The following is a 6,725-nucleotide window of genomic DNA, read 5'->3' as shown; positions in this document are numbered from 1 at the left end:
TATATATATATATATATATATATATGTATATATATATATGCGCGCTCGTCCTTGCCAATGTAGACGTATGTGGGCCTGTCTGTGTGAGCATGAGTGTGTATGTGAGGAGACAGAATATGGTCGATGTTTAGAAACTCTCTGCCCTGTCCATATCAATGGACAATATGTAAAGATGGCCAAGTCACTACAAACTCACTCTACAAACTATAAAATATTCTTTAAAAGATCTCTACACAACTCTACAAAAACACCATTACGAATCCAGTGGAGAACTTCTACATGTTTATTCGGCTTGCTAAAAGTAACCAACTCTCTCTAATATACCGTACCATCGTTTTAAATAAGTAAATAAGCTAAGTAATTATAGGATGGTCTCAGATGGAGACTCTATGATCCAGTATCAGCATGATGAGAGCTGACAACGGCAACAAAATGTACAATGTCACTCTATAAAACTTTCCATACTTCAATAAAACTCCACAAATTCTTTGAAGCTCTACAAAACGATAAAACTATGCAAAGCTACAAAACTCGATACAACTCTACAAAAGACTACGAACCTCGATAAAACTCTGTAAAGCTTGATAAAGCTCCACAAAACTCTATGAAACTCAACAAACTTGTACAAAGCACTGCAAAGTTCTACAACACTACAAAACTCTACAAAATCATAAAATTATACAACACTCTACAAAACTCAGTAGCATTCTACAAAATTCTGCAAAACACTATATAACTACAAAGCTCTTCAGTTAGTGATATTTCCTAAACTTGAGTAACTCATTTAATTTACTTCTCTCTTTCTTTTTCTCTCTCTTTCTCTTTCACTCTCTCTTTCACACTCCCTCCCTCATTTTCCCTGTTTTTGTCCGGTCATGTGATTCACTTATTAATTGATAAGAGATTATGCAGCTATTTGTATCGATCGAAAATCAATTTGATTCGCCTTAGATCATTCAGCAGAAGAAATGAAATCTATCGAAAGATTTATCAATAAATTCAATATTTTCTTAGTTCATGCACTATTTCCTCATGCACCCTCTCTCTCTCTCTCTCTCTCTCTCTCTCTCTCTCTCTCTCTCTCTCTCTCTCTCTCTCTCTCTCTCTCTCTCTCTCTCTCTCTTTCTCTCTCTCTCTCTCTGGCTCTCCTCTCTCTCCCTCTCTCCCTTTCACTCGATCGCTTTCTCTTTGTATATAGATATATATATATGTATACAATGTTACATATATGTATATATACGTGTGTGTGTGTGCGCGCGCGCGCGTGTATATCTGCATGTATGTGTGTGTATATATATATATATATAAAACCACGCACGCACACACATATACACATACATGCGCCTGTGTATATATATATATATATATAAAACCACGCACGCACACACATATACACATACATGCGCCTGTGTGTATGTATATATTATGTATGCAGATATGTTTGTATATTGAATCAGTGCTTTTATTTGGACAAAAATACAGTGTCTGCATATATATGCACATAATATTCGCACACACACATGTGAATGAATGTGGCGTGTGTGTGAATGTGTGTGTGTGTGTGTGTGTGTGTGTGTGTGTGTGTGTGTGTGTGTGTGTGTGTGTGTGTGTGTGTGTGTGTGTGTGTGTGTGTGTGTGTGTGTAGCAGATGTATTTATGTATGAATGTATGTAAGCATCTATCTATCTATTTATCTATCTACCTATCTATGATAAAGGAGAAGAAAAGGAAGATAGCAGGTGGGCCTGTACTACCTATGTTTCAGTAGCACGCCACTTTATTCATTACTCGTATCTTACATCATACACAATACTTGCAACAATCCTATCACTAAGGCGTCAATAATCGAACCTCAAAATCGGAGAAGAAATACGCTTAGGTCATAACATCAGTGAGAGGATAGGAAAAAGAATGTAACCAGCCAAACAACAATAACAACATTAACAACAACAACAATAACCACAACAATAGCAAGAACAACAACAATGACATGACTATAATAGCAAGAGTAACCATAACTGTGATAACAAACACAAGAACAATAACAGCAATACCAACAATATGCATAACAACAACCGCTATCGATGCTATCGCAACAGTTAAGATCAATGTCACCGGTACATTTATATGCTCGTCCATTATGAGACCCTTAAAATCTACCATCCCAGAGATGTAGTGTCGGGTGTTTTGGGGTGCAGGTTGCGAATTTTACGGGGTGTACGGACCTCACAGGGCGACCACTTGATGCTGGATCTGCGTTTGAGGTGTCAAACTTATCTTGAAGGAAGCGGCCAATTTCTCTAGCACACAAGGTGGCTAAAATTCAAGCTATGCCACTGGACAGTGTTCGCTCTCTACAACGGTAGAATATCTATTACCAGTACCACCACCGTTATCCCATCACCACCATCACGCTCCCACCAACATAGCACTTCCACCACCATCACCATCATACCACCTCCGCCATCATCCCATCACCAACATCACACCTCCACTAACATCACACCTCCACCAACATCACACCTCCACCAACATCACACCTCCACCACCATCACCATCATATCACCGCCTCCATCATGATCCAACTACCATCATAGCACCACCACCGTCATAAAATCACCGCTGCCGTCATACGACAACTACTAACAACAACACTACCCCATCGTCATGCCACCACCACCAATATCATACCACCGCTTTCACTACTATCATCATACTACCACTACTACCACCATCATCATCCTCACCCAGAACCATTGCCAATGTCACACCGTAACAAAAGCCTTATCCTTACCAGTATCGTCCATCACTGCAACCATCGGCATCACCACCAATATCATCACGACCAATACCATCATCATTACCATCACCACCATCACCGCCAACAACATCAACGTCACTGCCACCGCCATTACAATTACCAACAACAACAACAATACCATCATCACCAACAACAACAACATTACCACTTCCACCATCAACACCACCACCGCTGCTATAGTCCCACATCTGAACCGTCCCTAACATTTGTAAATCTGCCCATTATCCTGGAAGGGTTGCCAGTGAATTATCGATCTGGTCTTTTGGCTGAAATAGAATTTATCCTAAGGCGAGAAATCTTAATCAATAAACTTGTCCATTATTGATACACTGAGAGAGAGAGAGAGAGAGAGAGAGAGAGAGAGAGAGAGAGAGAGAGAAATAAACATACATACGCGCGCACACAAACAAACACACATAAACATACACACACACACACATACATATACACACGCAGACAATTTCTTAATTCTTTGACCTACCAAAGTGGAAAACTAACAACAACGAAAGCCAACGAGTGTCTAGGATATATACACTCGTGCGTACACAGGTACATAGGTACAGAGACGTACATACATACATACATACATACATAATGCATACATAGATACACTAATGCATTCATACACACATGCATACATGCATGAGTACATAAATACATCCATGCATGCATACTTGCATATATATATACGCATATGCATATATATATACGCATATGCATATATATATACGCATATGCATATATATATACGCATATGCATATATATATACGCATATGCATAAGGTATCATATAAAGATTTCCACATGTAATAAAATGCAGGCTAACAGAGATGCACATACATATATACGTAGACAGATTAATTCATACATACATTCATTCATATATAAACATACATACATTCATATATGCATACATACGAACTTACATTACTTCATACATACATATGTACATACATACTTACATAAAGGCATATATTCATACATACATTTATATATACAAACGTACATACACTCCTAAATTCAAACGTTCTTGCAAACATAGATAATTACAGGCATACATACCTACATACATATATACATACATACATACATGCATGCATACATACGTACATACATTCATTCATACATACATGCATACATACAGAGAAAAAGGATTTCTATGGACCACTTATATGAACCAAATCCTGTATCCAAGATACATTTGCAGCTTCGTACTTATTAACGGAGCAACAGGATACATACCACACCGTCTGGAGCAAAAATATGGCTGAACTTGGGATCTTAGGAAGAGAACACAAATCTTTAATCCATATGCTACAAACGCTCACGATACCCGGGATTATAGAAATCTGCAAAATCTTAAGATTTACATGGTAATGGTTGAAACTTTCCTTCACAACTTTGCCAGCAAGTAGGTGACCGGTCAGAGTTTATTCTCAATCAAAAACAGAAAAAGAACATACATACATACACACATACTTATGTTCACGCAAACATACATATATGAATACATACACACATACATAACGTACATACATGCATACATCACGCATACATACATATATTCTTAGATATATTCATATATACATGCAAACATACATGTGTACGTACGCTCATATATATGCATGTGTACTTATATATATATTTATATATATTTATATATACGTACTTACATACAAACATGTGTATATAACATATTTTTATATATACATAGACATATACTTGTACATACATTTACAAACACATACTGCATACATACACGCATGCACACATACATACACATATATACATAGACATACTTACGTACACACACTTAATACATACACACACATATACTTACTGGGTACTTTCCTAGAATCAATAAGTTAACTATCTCAGTCGTGAAGCAGTTATAACAGTTAATCGGTGGACTTTCGAAATGGTATCATCACCTCATGGAGAATAAAAAGGTCAATGAATTAGGTGATTGTTCCTGATAGTTTATTTACTAATCTTTTAGTAAACAAAAAAATAATAAGGAAGTGCCCATAGAACAACCCGGGCTAGAGTGAGCAAGAGAAAAATTAACTACAGATAAAGATGAGTGTATTACAATGAGGAAGGCATGCTGTGCCAACATCGTATGCAACACATGCACTGGGCATTCAGGAAATCTGTGGGGAAGTCTGCAGAATCGAAATATACCATGGAGAAACTTAATATAGTTCGAGACATTGGTACTGGATGTTGAGCCACGACACGTTGTGATACACGACAACGTTGATGTTTCACAGCAATCTCTCTCTCTCTCTCTCTCTCTCTCTCTCTCTCTCTCTCTCTCTCTCTCTCTCTCTCTCTCTCTCTCTCTCTCTTTCTCTCTCCCTCACTCTATTTTTACTTATCTCTCTCCATATATATTTATCTATCTTTCTCGTTCTATTCCTATCACTCTCCATACATATTTACTCTTTCCAGTTCTATTCCTCTCTCTCTCTCCGTCCTCCTCTCTCTCTCCTCTCTCCTCTCTCTCTCTCTTTCTCTCTCTCCATTTCTTTCTCTATGGTACATTAAAAAAAACTATGGAAGGTGAAATTGATACACGAAACTGATTCTATTTATTTATTTTACGGCAGCACAGAAAGGACAAATCTTTTAGCCAAGAATAAAAATACTAACTTGGCAGAAGGCTATGAGCTAATTGGTTGCTTAAACATTATGTATAAGTTTAACACAAGCTGTTAAAATCAATTCCTTCTCCAAGATCATTAGAAGTGGAACAAGGACTGATGAGCAAGTTAATGGAAAGTGGGGAGTGAAGCGAATTGCTGAACGTCTTCTAATGAATAAAATTGTTCTGTTTGAAGAAAAACAAAAAGCACAACGGATATTTTGTGACAATATGGCTTCATTACAGAAAGTTGTTTTCCTTTTTCTCACACACAGCTACAGGCCACAAAGAATTCAAGAAAAAAAATCACAGAAGTATAGTCACTGAAAAAACACTGAAGAACCACGAAACCGTAGCAGAGTTTCTTCGTGGCGTCGGCTGGCATATTCGTCTTAATCAACATTTAAAATACTGAGTATCCATGTAATGCCACGATACTGTGAAAGGTGATTTCAATCTGTACATGTCATATATTCACCTCTGGATTAACCATTATGCAAAATAAGCTTGTGCTTAGGACATCAAGGAAATTGGGGGGAGGGGTACACCACAGAAATGGTAAATGGTTTACAGCACAAAAGAAATCACGTTAAACTTGTTAAAATAATATTCGATGTTGTTTATATGAGCGGAAAATTTTATTTCATGGTTTATTATTGCCTATAGTTTGAATTACATATATGTATGGGGGCACCAAAATCTAGGGCATGTATGTATTGTCTATAAAAATCTAACTTAATTTTTTTTTTTTCATTGCCTTAATTTGCTTAAGAAATTGAAATACAAGGTCGTTGATACTTTTCCTCATATGTGTGTACAAGGAGATACTAAAAAGTTCCTGACTCTGAATAAAAGAAAATACAGGAGAATCAATTAATCATGATTTTATTCAACATATTCCCCTCCTCTCAGATTCACACATTGCAACGGTCCTTCAGTTTTTCTAAGCCCTGTAAAAAGAACTCAGAAGACTGGACCTCCAACCAGGCCTTTCACGATACCCTTAAAGCGACGAAATTTTCAGCACCAGCTTCTTGTAATGTCATCACATATAAACTGTACACAAGCTATGAAACTGTCAGTTAATAAATTATATAAAATATCTTTTGTTTTATTATTTTAATTGTTAACAGTATTTAAATAAAATGTGATTCTTTTCCGGTGACTTTTCCCTGCCTTGCTCTTTTTAATACACAAATATCTTCGAGAAGTTTCTCTGGAACAAAGTGTTAGAACTGGTGCCGCTCCACGTCCGTA

The sequence above is a fragment of the Octopus bimaculoides genome, chromosome 12 (assembly GCF_001194135.2).
Source record: "Octopus bimaculoides isolate UCB-OBI-ISO-001 chromosome 12, ASM119413v2, whole genome shotgun sequence".
Taxonomy (NCBI): domain Eukaryota; kingdom Metazoa; phylum Mollusca; class Cephalopoda; order Octopoda; family Octopodidae; genus Octopus; species Octopus bimaculoides.
Note: the sequence above shows the minus strand (reverse complement) of the source record.